The sequence below is a fragment of the Podarcis liolepis genome (genome assembly GCF_965112155.1).
Source record: "Podarcis liolepis genome assembly, chromosome: 15".
In the NCBI taxonomy this organism is placed as follows: domain Eukaryota; kingdom Metazoa; phylum Chordata; class Lepidosauria; order Squamata; family Lacertidae; genus Podarcis; species Podarcis liolepis.
Genome location: NC_139566.1, coordinates 26,835,435 through 26,853,256, shown reverse-complemented (window position 1 = coordinate 26,853,256; position 17,822 = coordinate 26,835,435). Strand labels below are relative to the sequence as shown.

The following is a 17,822-nucleotide window of genomic DNA, read 5'->3' as shown; positions in this document are numbered from 1 at the left end:
ATATTGAGAGACAGTGTTGTTTCTGAATGCCTGTTGCTGGAAACCGCTGGAGGGGGGAATAGGGGAGGATGTTCTTGTGATCAGATCCTACTCAGAGGCTTCCCTCTGAGACTTCTGGTTGGCCACTGTGAGAACAGGATGCTGGTGTCAGTCTTCAGGGAATCCGATCCCTCTCCCGGGGGCAGCCAAAAAGCAGAGGAACAAGAAGAGTCCTCACCACGTAATTTATTCAGTATTCACACAGAGAGACAGAGCAATGCAGTCTCTATCAAATAATGGTGTTGCTTCGAGTAAAGTTCCACCCCCTCTGTCTCTCCTATCATACGTCATCCCTACGTTGGCAGATCTTTGCTTTTTGCCTCTGAGCTTTCTGTTCCACTACAGTGGAACCTTTACTTACGGATGTAATCAGTTCCGGAGGTCCGTCCGTATGTCGATCCGGGTCGCTGGTAGAAGTGTCGTTGTGCGCAGGTGCATTCAGTGGCAGCGCGCTTCTGCGCATGCACAAACGGCAGAAGCTGCTTCTGCGCATGTGCGAATCGGGGTAAACCCAGTATTTACTTCCGGGTTTGCTGCGGTCGCAACTTGGGTTAGGCCCAAGTAGAGGCGGTCGTAAGTAGAGGTTCTACTGTACTCTCACTGCACGCTGGGTCCTGGGAGAAGGGGGGGTCAGGAATGCTTTCCAAAGACACTGAGTCTGTCAGCTGTCTCTCCCCTGGTGTGTCTTCTTCCTGCTGTTCATCTCCCAATATTTCCCAGCTTCTCCCCTCTGCAGCCTCTAAACTATGTCCTTCTGTAAACCACTGTTCTAAATCTATACTGTCCTCCTGTTCTCAGGAAGGTTCAGGAGGAGGAGGGGTGGCCCCCACCATTCCTCCTCAGTCCAGCACCTGACAGCTGGACTAGATGTGCCCCTTTGGCCTGATTCAGCCAGGTCCTTAATTCAGCCCAGAGGCTGAACACAGTTCACAACCCTTGCTTCACAGCCTAGGGTATTTATTCATTTATTCCCATTTACACCCCACCTTTTTCTCCAAGGAGCTCAAGGTGGGCCACACCATTCTCCTCATTTAGTCTCTGCGACAATCCTGCAGGGTAGGTTAGGCTGAGAGGCAGTGACTGGCTCTCCAGAACACACCCAGTGAGCTTCATGGCCAAGTTTGGATTAGAACCCTTTCTTAGTCACACTCTAACCACTACACCACACTGTCTCCAGGCTTTCCCTCCCCTGACTTCAAAGGCTGTTCACCATTGCTGCGATATTGCCACACAGACGCTAGGTGTCCTGCTTGCCATTTCCTCACACAAACAGACGTGGCCGAAACCACCGGTGGAATGCTAAGATGGGTTTGTTCCAGAGAAAAGAAGAAATGGACATTGAAAAATGGGTGTCAGATGTTCAGGACATAGAGAAATATTGTCTCCTGATAGGGAACACCCCCCCTTACAATCTGAGAACCCATCCATCACCAAATAAATAAAAATTATAATCAAAGAACAGAGTGACTCGGAAACCTGGAAGGCAGGTGATAAACTCACTTTCCGCGAGAGGCGATAAATCAATGAGCTAAACTTTTTTATTCGCTCTTAATGCCCAGGAACTGAGGCCCCGGGTAAGCGGAATAGACAAAAGTGCGTTGCAAGAATGGGGTGCCAAATGGTTTCCCCCGCCTCCTTCCTATAATTGGAGGCGGCATCCCTGAACAGGCAGCGTCGCTCAATGGACACCATCCAAGTGCTGGAAGGTTTGTGGTGTCATTGCTGAGCCTAATGGGGAGTTGCAGGGAAGGTGTTGGGTTTTTTTTTGCAAAGTAATAGCATTGTTGAAAGCAGTTAGGATCAAGGGTGGCTTGTCAGCCGTGTGGCTTTCAAGGCAGGCTGCAGAGCGCAGAGGTTTCCTTCTCTGGACTGGATGCTGTTCATTGGCCCAGGTGCTGCTCTCCCAGGAAACAGATTTAAAAGTTAGCAAAATAGGAAACAGAGAATCAGGCTTTCTGGGAGGTTGATTTAACAGGTTGACTTTAAAAGTTGGGATATAAATGCAATAAACAAACAAACATATAAAATTCAGCAAGTGGTGGATTATATTCCTTCAGACCAGATCCTGAGAATGACACTGAGGTCCAGCTCCAAGGGCCTTCTGGCGTTTCCCTCCCTGTGAGAAGTGACGTTACAGGGAACCAGGCAGAGGGCCTTCTCGGTGGTGGCGCCCGCCATCAGATTTCAAGGACATAAACAACTCTCTGACTTTTAGAAGACATCTGAAGGCAGTCCTGTTTAGGGAAGTTTTAATGCTTGATGCCTTACTGTGTTTTAATGTGTTGGAAGCCACACAGTCAGATGGGCAGCAATAACAACAACAACAACAATGATAAAAAAACAGAAAAGGGGGTTATTTTGCCCACGGAAGCAAGAAGACCAAGGAAGAGGGGAGATGGAGAGAAGGTGGAACTTCTCAACTCATATTTCTGCCTTGGTCTTCTCCAATGAAGGGAATTGTGTTTGGTCTGGGGAAAGTACACTAACAACCACATCCCTCTGATTCATCAGTGATTCATCAGTGTTCACAATCTGGGAAAGCATGGTGGTAGTGTAGACTTCTGCCCCCTACAAGAAAAAATTGTAGATATGGTCTCATCATGCCAAAGATGGAGCAGGCTTTTTCTCTGCGGCTGTGCACACACAGGGCTAGAACCCTGTGTGGACAATGTGGGGAAGGAGATTTCTGTTTGATGGCAGGAGAAGCTTCCTAGCAGTTAGAGCTTTTCTGACAGTGGAGCAGTCCACCTCAGCAGGCAACGGCCTCTTCTTCCCTGGCGGTATCTAAGCAGAGGCTGAATAGCTACCTTGCCACCTGTTCTGTCAATGCACCCTACATGGCAGAATCTGCAGTGAGCCGGGGGTTGCTATAGATGTCCTCTGGGGTCCCACCCAGCCCTATAATCCTGCAGTCCCTTCTCTGCAGCTGGCAGTGCATCCGATGGAGACAGAAACCCTCTTTTCTCTCTGTCTTGCACATTTCCCAACTTATTAATAGGAGGAGGAAGCAGCTGATCCGTTGACCTCAGATTCTCCATCCACTGGCTAATTGAGGCTCCGGCAGCAGTCCGTGACCCTGGGGCGTTGCCACGAAGGGAGTAAATGATGGAGAAGAAGCTGCAATTTCCAGGGATTGGGGAAGTGTTCTTCGCCTCCTATTATAATGTGCGAACAATGGTCAAGTGCCTGAGTCCCCCGTCAGCAGACGCAGCTCTGCTCCTCACCCTCCAGAATGAAACGGATTACAAGTGTATCATTAATACACCGGGCCCCTGACAGTGCTCGACAGATTTAATTTTGGTGCCGAGATGAGTGGCACTGGGATTCTCCCTCACCTCCACGCTGGAAATGAAAAACAGATTCCGCTCGCAACCAGTAAATATTGGGGGCTTAAGCAAATAGAAAGTCAAGAAGGAAAAAAGCAATTTTCCTCCAGCTTCAGTCTCAATATGTCTAATGTGAAAGGTTGTGTGCTGCCTGATGGATTCATCTTCAATTATATCATGCCTTTGAATTTATGTGGCCTTGGCTCTTTAAAAGCAGATAGAGAGGGAGAGAGAGGCAGAGTGCTGAGATCGAGCAAGGCTTTCAGGTAACCTAGGGATAGACTCCACATGGAGCTGCCCTCAAATGACTCAGAAACTTCCTTTGGCCCAAAATGCAGCTTGGCTTCTGTTTAGTTCTCATCTAATTGCTGTTGTGCTCAAGTTCTGCTTCCATTGGAACATGTGGCTGGCCACTATGGGGCAGGATCCCGGACTGATCCATCAGCAAGACTCGTCTGAAGTTCTCCTCTATACTTTTTACCTGGATGTAGCTTTTGAAGCATGGCGTATTATTTGCTACAAGGAAAACATCAGCAAAACAATTACACGGGAGGGATGAACAGGTTGAGATAAGGGAAAATTTCTAGCTGCTTTTTTATCCATCTCACCACCCCCCCCTTTGCTGCATCTCTCCTATCTCTATATCTCTACCTCCTTCATTTAGGGGGGGCTTTGTTTTTTTCAAAGGGAAGACACACTATGAAAAAGAGAGGATGACTGGGTGCAGGTGGGAGGGGGGGGGGTAGAGGTGAGCCTTGAACGCTCGACATCACCCCCAGTTACAGGAAATGATAATGATAAAACTCAGCCTGATCCTTTCAGAAAAAAAGGTTGATGGGGCCATAAACAACTCAATCCCATTAGTTAGGAGAGCTTTACAGCTCCGCCTGGTCAAAACTTCAGGAGCGAGAGCCACGGTTCAGAGACCCAATGGCTGACCTCAATATGCGCAACCATGTCTCGGTTTTATGGGTTGGGATTACAGCTTGCGGACGGCTGAATTGGAAAGCCTGAAAAAAAGCAGAGTGCTCAGCAGAAAGGAGGAGGAGGAAGAAGAAAAGGAGGAGGATTCACAGGTGGTGGTGGTGGTGGTGGGATGACCTCTTAACTGCTGCCCCCCACTGCCTACGACCACTGGAATGGGGGAGCAGTGGCTGAGTCAAGAGGTCTATCTTCATTCTCAGCTTCAGCTTCACCTCCACCCCTCAACCACATGGTGGTTATAATGCAAGTTGAGATCACCCTTATGCTGCTCGTCTAGTCTAAGGGGAAGGGGAGGCTGTCTAGTCAAGAGACCACCCTTCTCCTCTGTCCGGTGCAATTGTGCAGGGGGGAAGGGCCACCCCTCTATATCTCCGGGGCCACAGGGCAGGGGGAGACTGCCAGGTCAAGAGGGTGACCCAACACCACTAGGGCAGGGGGAGGCAGCTGGGTCAAGAGGCTGCCATTGCATCATCTGGCTCTGGTCTGTCTCCACAGTGGTTTCCGAATACCAGTTGCTGGGGAGCCTGAATCCTGCCTGTGGGTTTCTCTTTAGGTCATCTATTGGCCCACCATGAGAACAGTATGAAGGACTAGATGGGCCACTAGTCTGATCCACCAGGATTTTTCTTGGTGCTATAGGGAGCTGATAGCCCCCACACCTGTCTACTTTGCCCTAATCCCCTACGACATTTGCCAGCTGCATTCAAAAGTGCTTTTAAAGAGAGGAAAGGGGGAAGGAGCTATGCTATGGAAGGTTTAGGGAGGCCGAGACTTGGCCACTTGTTCATGATGATTACTGCTGATAGTGGCAATAGGCCAGTTATACATAGTTCTGCTTTCAGTTTTGGGGCTGGCTGGGGCTGATGGGAGTTGCATTCCAAAGCATCAGGAGGGCATCAGGTGGCAGAAAGCTGTGCTACCATCCTGACTCTTCCTCAGCCACATTATTTCGCCACTCCAAATTCCCTTCGTTAGACCCTCCTCCTCCTCCCTCCATTAATAATCAAACTCTCCCAAGCCTTAAATCATTGTTAAAACCACCTGGTTAGAACTCCCCACCCCCCTTTCCCAGCCTGAAACTTCGAATAAAGAATCCCTGTTATAAATAATTGGGTACAAGCATGAATACTAAGTGGCTTGGCATATTTCACAGGAAAGGGATAATGGGGGATCTGTCTGCTCCTTGTCTTGCTTAAAGCACAGAGAAATCCCGGGCCTCGTAGATCAGTTAGGTCCAACAATTCCCTCTCGTGTTCTTCTGTTTCACAGCATGGGAAAGGGGAAGGAAGGAAACTGCTCGGGGGTTTCCCACAGGCATCTGGTCGGTGACTGTAAGAAGACGATGCTGGACTAGGACCTATGTACCTATGGGACCGCCTCTCTCGGTATGCCCCACGGAGGTCCTTAAGGTCCATAAATGACAACATTTTGGAGGTCCCAGGTCGCAAGGTGGTTAGATTGGTCTCAACTAGGGCCAGGGCCTTTTCAGTACTGGCCCCGACTTGGTGGAATGCTCTGTGACAAGAGACTAGGGCCCTGCAGGACTTGACATCTTTCCGCAGGGCCTGCAAGACAGAGCTGTTCTGCCTGGCCTTTGGTTTGGACTCAGTCTGACCCTTATGTTTTTCCCTCCCCTTATGGTTTTGATCTATGGGCTACTTTTAAAATGAGGCTGCATTTTAAATTGCATTTTAACCTGTATTTTAAATTGGTTCCCCCCTCTCTTCCCCCCCATTATGTTTTTACTGTGATTTTATTGGTGTTAGCCACCCTGAGTCCGGCTCTAGCCGCGGAGGGCGGGGTATAAATAAAATTTATTATTATTATTATTATTATTATTATTATTATTATTATTAGGTGCACCATTGAGCAGATCCAGCACGCTCTTCTTAGTTCTTATGTGTTGTGGTCAGTGCTCCCCCTCCCCCCAAAATAGGTGCCATAACTCACCATGAAGTTGTTATATTAAATTGCTGGGCGACTCGGGGCAGCTCTGAACAGATGCCGGTTTGACAACGTTCACTGCCCGCAGAAGTGCTAAAAACTATGGCAAGCTGTCTCCCTAGCTGGTTTGGGAGTCAACCTTGGTTCTGGTGCAGGTCAAATAACTGCACCCTGCCTCCCTTATTCTTTTGGATTCAGGCAGATGGCTAGGACAGCTCGGAAGGGTCCTGGCACAAACACATGTGCAGGCCATGGTAGAGACTTGGCTGGAAGGCTTAAAGCCCCCTGCCGCTACACAGGAGATGGGGTGAAAGAAAAGAAATACAAATTGGCCCTGCCCTGTAGCTTGACCAATTGTAGCTAGGAGCTAGATCTAAAGACAAAAATCGGGTTGGGGGGGGAGCATTGGCTTACAATGGTTCCCTTCTGAGTGGTGCCAGACCTACACTCCAGCATGCTCCAGCTGGAAAAAAAAGCACTGGTTGTGGTTTTATAGTTTGCTATTCTACATTTTGTGATTGTGTTTTAGTTTACATAACCCACCATTTGAGGGCTACTTGCCCTCCTGCCCAGCCACTATGATCTCTACAAGGGGACCTCCTGGTGGTACCAAGAGCTCGCTGGGTCCACCGTAGCAGGGCCTTCATTGTTGTGGCCCCTTTGGCATGCAATTTGTAACAGCTGGAGATAGGGTGTGCTCAATTGTCTCAGGCTGAAGAAGGCCTCAGCATCTGCTACCTAGTACTTTAAAAAAGTGGAGAAGTTGAGTATTGGTGAATGTGTGCACTAAATGAGACTTAAATTCTGTGCTAAGGTAATCTAAATTCTGTGCTTTAAAAAGAAGAGAGAGTTCAAATGATATACAGGTGGTACATGACACCAGTCAAGCTTGCAAAAATCTATCATTTGCCCGATAATAAATGTTGGAAATGTAAAGAAACTGAAGGTACATTCTTTCACCTTTGGTGGACGTGCCCAAGGATTAAGGCTTTCTGGGAGATGATCTATAATGAAATGAAAAAGGTATTTAAATATACCTTCCTGAAGAAACCAGAGGCCTTTCTTCTGGGCATAGTCGGCCAATTGGTGCCAAAGAAGGATAGAACTTTCTTTATGTATGCTACAACAGCAGCAAGATTACTCATCGCGAAGTATTAGAAGACACAGGAGCTACCCACACTGGAAGAATGGCAGATGAAAGTGATGGACTACATGGAATTGGCAGAAATGACTGGCAGAATTCGTGACCAGGGAGAAGAGTCGGTGGAGGAAGACTGGAAGAAATTTAAAGACTACTTGCAGAAGCACTGTAAAATTAAGGAATGTTAAAACGATGTCTGATGGAAAATAAGTGGTATTGGTAAAAAGATTTCTAAGAAAGTGTAAATAGGGATTGACATCTGGAAAATTGATATTTATAATAGGTTAATATCTTGAGTGAGGATAAATGCTAGAGGGTAAGGATTTGCTGAATTTAATATCTGAACTGGAATACAAAATGGGAGGTGTGAGGAGGTCAAGAAACTAGTGAATGAAGTATAAGATATGAAAATACTAATCTATTTTCTGTTTTGCTTTTTGCTTTTTGCTTTTTCTTTTCCCCCCCTTTTTTCCTTCCCTTCTTTTGTTAACTGTTTTCTATTATGTATTTTTTATGTGTTTTGCTTTTGTATTTTTTCATTTTTGTAGGTTTTCTTATGTTTAAATTTTGAAACTTTTTATTGTTTGTGAAACTTTAATAAACATTATTTAAAAAATAAATAAAAAGAAAAGAGAGTTCAGTTCTGGCCATGGGGAGAGATAAGGTGCTATGCAAGCTTCTGAAAGCACTCCTCCCATGCATTTTGCATTTTATACAAAAACTCCACCGGCTTCCGAGGACCCTCTCCCCTCTCCAATCGTCGTTTGCATACCTTCAAACATAGCTTCACAACATTAAGGACTAGAAACTTGCTCTATTTTTCTTATTTTTTAAGGGGGAAGATTCTCATGAAGCTGAATCCCCAGCTGTGAGCTTTCTGTGCTGCTGGAGAACTGTGGTTCACACACAACCTTGCCGCCGGGTATTTAAATTCAGGAGGCTTTCAAGTGGATTTCCATATGAATGAAGCATTACCACAGCTAGGAGGGCGCTGCGGAAATGATTGCCCGGACGGCATCGCTGGCGCGATAAAACGCTGCTCATGCATTTTCATCCTAAGGCCACCTGCCACCAAAGACGGGCTTTCCATTGCTTCCCACCACATGCCTGATATCCATCTCTGGAATATATTGCCACCTCGATAAGGCACCGGTCGGGAGGTGTGGGTCCGCATCTCGAAGCTGCAGAGATACTGCCTCTCATGCCCCAATTAGGCAGTGTCAGACGGGGGGTTATTTATACCCTGGAGAGCAGGGCGTAAATCTCCTCTACCATTGCTTCTCTGTGGGCTCCTTTGCACTGCCACAGAACACACAGGACTGGACGGCAGTGGCGTAGCGTGGGGGGTGCCAGGGGTGCCGGCCGCACCGGGCGCAACATTTGAGGGGGTGCGTTTGGCCGGCCCTCCTGGAGGAAGCAGGAACCCCACTGTCCTCGGACCTCCTCCGAAGGCTGGCGGTGGGGCGGAGAGACCTCCTCCCGCCGCCAGCCTTCGGAAGGCTGCTCCGAAGGCTGGCGGTGGGAGGAGGGCTCTCCGCCCCACCGCCAGCCTTCGGAAGGCTGCTCCAAAGCCTGGCGGCGGGAGGAGGTTTCTCCGCCCCACCGCCAGCCTTCGGAAGGCTGCTCCGAAGCCTGGCGGTGGGGCGGAGAGACCTTCTCCCCGCACCAGCCTTCGGAAGGCTGCTCCGAAGCCTGGTGGTGGGGCGGAGAGACCTTCTCCCCACGCCAGCCTTCGGATGGCTGTCCTGAAGACTTGTGGTGGGAGCAGTGGCGTAGCGTGGGGGGTGCAGGGGGGGCCTGCTGCACCTGGCGCAACATCTGGGGGCGGCGCGGAAGAGACTCGAGTGCTAAAATCCACGGGTTAGGGGGCGCAAATTACTTGCCTTGCCCCGGGTGCTGAGAACCCATGCTACGCCACTGCTGGACGCCATTCCTTCCGATCTCTCCCCTTCCCCTTTTCATTAATTGTAGTCCGCTCTGAGACACCCCACCCCAACCCCCCACCTGCAAACACTGCTAATTTCCCCACAAACTTCCTCTCCAAGTTTTGACATTATTAATTATTAGTTATTGGTTGCATTTATATCCCGACTTGTTTTTAGTTCAAGGTGGCGTACGTGGTTCTCCCCGCCTCATTAAAGCGCTGGCCGTGGTCCTGAAACGCGCACCTAGACCCCCGTCCAAGGTGCTGATCTCACATCACCTTCCTTGATTTCTGCTGCTCCAGAGGGTAGGGCCCGAACCACTGGATTCAAATGGCAAGAAAGGAGATTCTGACTCAACGTTATGACGGACTTTCCGGTGGTAAGAGCTGTTCGATGGTGAAACAGACTGCCTTGGAAGGTGGCGGATTCCCCTTTGTCGGAGGTTTTTAAACAGAGGTTGGATGTCCCTCTGTCAGGGATCTTTCAGCTGTGATTCCTACATTGGCTGGGGGTTGTACTACTACTACTACTACTACTACTACTACTACTACTAGCACCACTACTACTACTATATTATTTATACCCCTCCCATTTGGCTGGGCTTCCCCAGCCACTCTGGGTGGCTTCCAACAAAATATTAAAATACAGTCATGCATCAAACATTAAAAGTTTCCCTAAACAGGGCTGCCTTCAGATGTCTTCTAAAAGTCTGGTAGTTGTTTTTCTCTTTGACATCTGGTGGGAGGGCGTTCAACAGGGCGGGTGCCACTACCGGGAAGGCCCTCTGTCTGGTTCCCTGTAACTTGGCTTCTCGCAGTGAGGGAACCACCAGGAGGCCCTCAGAGCTGCACCTCAGTGTCCGGGCAGAACGATGGGGGTGGAGAATGTGTCCTTTTATTTAAAATGCATCTCTGGGTTATCTGTGGGGCATAGGAATTCGTTCATTCCTCCCCGCCCCCAAATATAGTCCAGCCCCCAACAAGTTCTGAAGGACAGTGGATAGGCCTCCTGCTGAAAAAGTTTGCTGACCTCTGGAATGATCCTTATGACCCCTTCCAACCCTACAGTTTTATGATTCTACAAAAGAAGGATAGAAGGTAGAGGAAAAAGGTTTTCTCCCTCTCTCATAACCCTAGAATCCAATGGGCACCCAATGAAGTTGAATGAATCTGGAAGATTCAGGACAGACAAAACTTTTTCATGCCATACATTGTTAAACTGTGGAACTCACTTCCACAGGAGGGAGTGATGGCTACCAGAAGTGCTCTTGTGCTTGAAAGCTTCTTATTGGGGCATCTGGGTGGCCACTGTGAGAACGGAGATGGGCCACTGGCCTGATCCTTCTGCCTCTTCTGATGCTCTCAATAGGCAGAGCGATCAGTACCCTTGCTGCTCACTGTATTCCTTTAAGTTCTCCAGTTCCCCATATCGCTCATCTGTAACAAGAAGCAGATATTTATTGACACGTCTTCCAAGGATCCTCTGGATTTATTGAGCTGAGAGGCAAATATTGACAGCTCTACGTCCCATTGAGACATGGAGTCGATTTGCATATTATTTCTCCCCTTATTTGTTTTCGTTCGAGATCAGTGAAAACCAATCTGGCCCCAAGCTTTTCGGCAGCCTCGTCTCCCACCCCCCTCGAAGCTGAGAGAGAAGAAGAGGCCAATTTTATGACCTTTGCAGATTTAGGAAAAGGAACTTGTGCTAAGCGGGTTTATTTAGAGATGTTTGTCAGGCTCAGCAGGGCCCATTGTTATTGCTGTCCTCATTATTTTACTAATCTGCCCCAATTTGCAATGAAAAGTGTTTTATTCTTCATATCTCCAAAAAGCTCTCTGTAGGAGTTATGATTCTGTCCGAGGGGCACACAATCCCCTACTGAGGACTGAGTCTATTCAAAACACATACACACAAACACAAAATCACAAATGGAAATTATGAACCTTTGTTTTTTTGCTTTTACATGGATGTATTTTAATATAAGATGCTTATAGAATGTAGTTATTTGGAGGCATCATATAAATACCCCTGAGAAATGCATGATAAATAAACCTGCGTAGTCCAATGTCTTTGTTATTCTGCATAATTTAGGCAGGTTTTGCTATGCACAGGAGGTCAAGAACAGCAAAGCCCCCTCCCCAACTAATGGAAATGTAATTCCATCATCTCTGCCTGCACTTTTCCATGCAGATCTCTGCAACCTTAAGGACTGGAAACTTGATTCTTTTTAAATACAAAATGAAATATGAGTTTCCCTGAAAGCTGAACTCCACATCAATTCCATTTTCACAGCACTGCTCTGGAATTATTAGGACAGCTTCCATAGGCCTGAATATATTGACCCTTTGTTCTGAGTTATTCTCCTGCTAGTACACAATCGACGAAAGAGTAGATTTGATCGCACTTAAAAATCCCTCCAAACTAAAATAAAAAAGCACCAAGGTATTAACAGAAAAAAGTACTTAAACAAGATTCAGTCTTACCTACTAACTTGTGGGCTGGCATGGAAATGCCTTTTCATTAACCACTATAACCACTATACCATAAAGGTAAAGGTAAAGGTACCCCTGACCATTAGGTCCAGTCGTGGACGACTCTGGGGTTGCAGCGCTCATCTCACGCTATAGGCGGAGGGAGCCGGCGTTTGTCCACAGACAGCTTCCGGGTCATGTGGCCAACATGACTAAGCCGCTTCTGGCGAACCAGAGCAGCACACGGAAATGCCGTTTACTTTCCCACTGGAGCGGTACTTATTTATCTACTTGCACTTTGATGTGCTTTCGAACTGCTAGGTGGGCAGGAGCTGGGACTGAACAACGGGAGCTCACCTCGTCACGGGGATTTGAACTGCCAACCTTCTGATTGGCAAGCCCTAGGCTCTGTGGTTTAGACCACAGCGCCACCCACATCCCTATCCACCATACCACACCGACTCTCAAATAATAATATAAGTAGATTTGCCTTGAGAAGCTGGGTTGAAAAGCAGGTTATGATTTTTAACACTAAACAAACAGGGGAATATGTATAGTTGTTTTTTTTTTAACTAAAAGCACAGGGCCAGGTGGGAGGTAAAGGGCCAAGGAACAGCAAAAGTTGTTGAGCTTATTTTGGGAAATCATAGCTAACTATACCCCCCAGAAGGGGACATTATGGGATTCAGGCTTCTCCTGGGGGCGCAGAACCCCCCCTGCTCCCCCTGGCTATGCCCATGGCGACCACTCCTTCCCCTTGGCAGCATCTCTGCTTGAAACTGCACCCTCCCCTCTGCTCCTTAGCAGTTGCTCAGCAAAGACCCGGATTCTGGGCTCTGGGTCCCTGCCGAATCCTGCCCAGAGAGTGTAATTGGAAATGTCATAGAAAAGAAGCGAGCCTGGCGAAGGAGTCTCTGTGTAATGCAGATGCGCTTCCTTCAAAGAACGCCTCTTTAATGAGATTGAATTCTAAGGAGAGAGATAGGCATGCATGAGAGAGAGGACAGTTACTATAGCAGATATTTCAGCACAAATGCCAGAGAAGAAAGAGAAATGGAGCATTGTGAGAAGCCTTTGTGTTATTGCCAGGCTCTCCAGTTTCATTGAACTGAAAGTGAGGCTGCATTGAAAGAGATGAGAGAGAAGGCGGAGGAGGTGGTGGGAGTGGGGGCGGGGGGAGAATTGACAGCTTCTCATCCCCACCCCCATTTTATTTTATTTTATTATTATTTTGCCCACTAAAATATCACACTGCTTTTCTTTAAACTTTGTAAGCTAAGTGGGGATGTTGGAAACACAGAAGGTATTCTGCACAACAGCCCAGAGGCCCTTTCCTCATAGTACTACAACATCAGGGGAAGAGTTCAAGTGGTAGAGCACCTGCTTGGCATGCAGAAGGGCCCAGGTTCCATCCCAGTGGCATCTCCAGGACTGGGAGAGACCCCATCTGAAATCCTGCAGAGGAACTGCTGGTCAGAGGAGACAATACTGAGCTTGAAGGACCAACAGCTTGACTGAGTGTAGTGGATTGTTGTGGCTCAATGGAAGAGCACCTGCTTGTAATGCAGAAGGAGGCAGGTTCAAGCCCTAGTGGCATCTCCAGGTAGGACTGGGGGAGACAAGGTCTGAAATCCTGGACAGCGGCTGTCCATCAGTGTAGAATTTCAACAGGGGAATTTTTAATCTTTGTTTTTTTTAAAAAAATGATTTTTATTGCTTTTTTCAGGTACAGATATAAAGTCAGATATATAGAAAAAGATAACAGTAAGAAGAAAAAGAAAGAAAAGAATTCCATCTTTGCAAAACATTTTTCCATCACCAACCGGACTTCCCCACATCTCCGCCACCCTGCATTCTTTACAATAAAGATAACAACAAATTATTACCTTGTTTCATGCATTCCTTTGTACTTTCAAATAGTTATGTTTTAAGTTTAAAATACTTATTGTCAGTTTACCTTTGCCTTAATATGATTGTGATATCACTTTAAACTTTAGTCCTCTCATAATTATAACTTAGTTTCCCATAACACCGAATCTTGTTGCTGAAGCTAGATTTTCCAAATCGTGCAAATTCTTAACATTCATATAACTTATAATATTTTTGTAAATAGTCCTTAAATTTTTCCCAGTCCTCTTTCGTTGTTTCTTCTCCCAAATCTCGGATTCTGCCAGTCATTTCAGCCAGTTCCATATAGTCCATCAATTGCGTCTGCCACTCTTCCAGTGTGGGCAAATCTTGTGTCTTCCAGTATTTTGCAATAAGTATTCTTGCTGCTGTCGTTGTGTACATAAAAAAGGTTCTGGGGAATTTTTAATCTTTGTTGGAAGCCGCCCAGAGTGGCTGGGGAGACGCAGCCAGATGGGTGGGGTACAAATAATAAATTATTACCGGTATTCTTATTTTTATTATTATTATAAGGAGGAAAGGCTGCTGCCCACCCCCTTTATCCTGAATTCCTGAATGCTCAAGTCTAACTTTCAGGCTTCCCATAGAGGTGTCTAGTCAGCTACTGTGAGAACAGGATGGGGAACTAGATGGGCCATTGGCCTGATCCAGCTCTGGGCACCATAGTTTGAGGGGACATTGATAAGCTGGAACGCATGCAGGGGTGATCAAGGGTCTGGAATCCAAACCATATGAGGAACAGTTGCAGGAACTGAGCATGTTTAGCCTGGAGAAGAGAAGACTGAGAGGTGATATGATCTGAAGGGTTGTCATGAGGGAGATGGAGCAAGCTGGTTTTCTCCTGCTCTGGAGGGTAGGACCCAAACCACTGGCTTCAAGTTGCAAGAAAGGAGATCCCAGCTCAACATTAGGAATAGCTTGTCAGTGTTTGAAAAAGAAAAAGGTTCTGACCTCCTTTTTACTCCTTTGCCTCGTCCTCAGACCCTAGTTGGCACAAAGAGTCCTTAAGAAAGAGTACTTTGCGGAATGCTGCTTTTATTCTTAAAAGGTCTTCTTCTCCAACCACAACCGACAGCTTTTACACACACCAAATGAAACCAGCTTTCTACCAACCAACCAACCAACCAACCAACCCACACCCAACACTAACAGCTGACCACTCTATATATACAGGTACAATTTGGTGAAAGGTTGCAGGAGTCATTGTAGGCTGCTGGCTCATGCTGACTTAGTTCTTTTAGCATTAAAGAAACAGCGGCCAATTTTTAGCCGTGACAGAGCTTTCTGGTAGGAAGAGCTCTTTGACAATGGAATGGACTTCCTCAGAAGGAGGTGGATTCTCCTTCCTTGGAGGCTTTTAAACAGAGTCTGGAGGGGCAGCACATCAGTCAGAGATTCTTTTGTTGTGATTCCTCCATTGCAGGGGGTTGAACTAAATGACTAGTCCAACTCTATGATTCTGTGACTCCTGACATCAAATTTGCAGGCGTTCTGGGGGGTGAGGTGGGAAAAGGAGTCTAGGTTCTGTGTCACAGAGTGTGCTGTAGGGAATGTATCCGAGGGAAAACGCAAGACATTAGCTTGCTGGTTTTCTCATTTGGAGGAAATGTACCCAGTGGCCCCAAGAGGCCTTGCATTTCATCTTGGCCAGTCAAGGGAGAGGCTCGGAGGATGGAGGCTCCATTTACCGGTTGGACTAGCAAGCAGGACATGAATATTCATGTTCGAGGTTCTCGCCTGAATAATGATGGCATCCTTAGCCCGATTAAGTGGGGCATGCAGATACATTTGTTAGCCACTTTTGAGGTAACACCAACCCCTGCACAGGGCACATTAAGTATTCCAGGGATCACGGAAGGAAGGTGGTAATTAAGACATGATATGCAACTGGATCTGCTGGAGAGCAAACACAGGGGAGAAGCAATTCTGGGCTTCTGAGCAAGAATTTCTCATTTTGCTGCTCTTTGCTCAGTGCTCTAAGTTTGGGAGACATCTTTTTTATATATAAAAAGACATAGGGGCAGGCAAGGGGGAAATGATGAGATATGGGCAGACATGGACTGGGGCAGAGGACAGCAAGCAAAGCTTGATGGGAGCTTTCCTGGAGATGAAGGTGCCCATTACTAGACAGGATAGATAGATAGACAGACAGACAGATAATACATAGTGCATAGGTTTTTTTCCCTATTATGAAGCTTGCAAAACTTTTGTATTGTGTGGGGAACATATAAAAATACAGTGGTGCCTTGGGTTACAGACGCTTCAGGTTAGAGACGCTTCAAGTTACAGATGCTTCAGGTTACAGATGCTTCAGGTTACAGACTCCACTAACCCAGAAATAGTAGCTTGGGTTAAGAACTTTGTTTCAGGATAAGAACAGAAATTGCACCGCGGCTGCGCAGCGGCAGCAGGAGGCCCCATTAGCTAAAGTGGTGCTTCAGGTTAAGAACAGTTTCAGGTTAAGAATGGACCTCCAGAATGAATTAAGATCTTAACCTGAGGTACCACTGTATACACATTGAGATTAAGATGAAATATCCAAAATATTGGCTAGGTACCTCTTAATACCCCTTCATGGATCGCTGCCTTGTTGTGGCGATAACTCCAAGAAACTATGAGCTATGCCATGCAGGGCCACCCAAGACGGGCAGGTCATAGCCGAGAGTTTAGACTAAATGTGATCCACCTGGAGAAGGAAACTGGCAAACCACTCCAGTATTTTGCCAAGAAAGCTCCATGGACACAAAAAAATGAGAAGCTTTGAGAAGAAAGTGAGAGTTTCCAAGGCATGCTCTGGTTCATGGGGTCACGGAGAGTCGAAGACGACTAAGACGATTAAACAACAACCTCTTAATACAGTTATTTTGCATGGTTAAAATGTGGAACCTGCTGCTGCAGGAGGCACCCAACTTGGATGGTTTTGAAGAGGGTTCGACAAATTCTTGGGGGAAGAAGGCTTTTGAGGGTCACTACTTGCAATCGCTATGCTCTGTCTCCACGGCCAGAGGCAGCAATGCCTCTGAATACCAGTTGCTGGAAACCACAGGAGGGGAGAGATGATGTTGTGGTGGGGTCCTGCTTGCAGGTTTCCCCACAGGCATTCAGTTGACCACTGTGAAAACAGGATGCTGGACTAGACAGGCTATGGGCTTGATCCTCCCTGCAGACTATTCTCACGTTCTCCAGATGTGGTTGGTCTAAAGGTCCAGTGATGTGTGTGACCTGTTCATTGAGTCTGCCACAGTTCACTCTTCCACCAATTGACTTTTCATGGAGGATGAAACTATTGATGGCTGCTAGCCACAATGGCTGTGCTCTACCACCACTGTCAGAGGCAATATGTCTCTGAAGGCCAGTTTCTGGGATCGTAAGTGGGCAGGGTGCTATGGTGCTCAGGTCCTGCTTGCAGGGTTCTCCTTGGGGCACCTAGATGGCCACAGGTTGCTGGACTAGACTGGCCCTTGGACTGACCCAGCTCCTTCTGTTGGTGGGCTTGAACCCACTACCCTGAGATTGTCATGGACTGGCTGGATGCAGAGGAGAGGTGGGAGACACCAGCCCAGGAACCCCCTGGGGAACTCCCAGGGGAAGAAGGCTCTGAATCAAGGGATTGGTCGTGGGACGGCGCAGTAGTGAGTGGCTAAAAGGAGAAGAGGGAGCAGAGTGGGAGGAGGAGGTGCCGGCAGAAGAGGTGACAGGGTTTAGGGAACAGGAAGAGGCTGTGGCAGAGAGCAGTTCAGACTTTGAGGCTGAAGCAGAGGCTGGATAGGAGGGTGGCCAAGAGGCAGAATGGAGACAGGGAGTCTCCCCCTCCTGCTGTGACCAGCTCCCCTCCCCGCTGGTCTCCTAGAACTTGCAGAGAAGTAAAACAGGCAGAGCACAGGGCGGGACCTTCAATCCTCACTGCTGCTTCATTGGGGCAAGACCCATTTGAGACTACTAGCCTTGAGTTGTGGTTATCTCCTTAAATTCACAGTGAGTGAACTTCACTGGCCTCAAGTGAGTTATTGCTTTGCTGATGACCTATGCCTGACTCCAGCCCTAACACTCTACCAGCTGAGTTATCTGAAGAGTGTGCCAT

General features: G+C 47.4%; 1 long non-coding RNA gene across 1 annotated transcript; it reads right to left on the bottom strand.

Annotated features, from left to right (window-relative positions):
* Nucleotides 1-1,522: 1,522 nt before the first annotated feature.
* LOC310695050 lies at nt 1,523-10,791 on the bottom strand. The gene is made up of 2 exons (XR_014519895.1): nt 10,587-10,791; nt 1,523-1,939 (listed from the first exon to the last, which is right to left on the bottom strand). It is a non-coding gene; the product is annotated as an uncharacterized lncRNA (long non-coding RNA).
* Between the last annotated feature and the right edge of the window lie 7,031 nt (nt 10,792-17,822).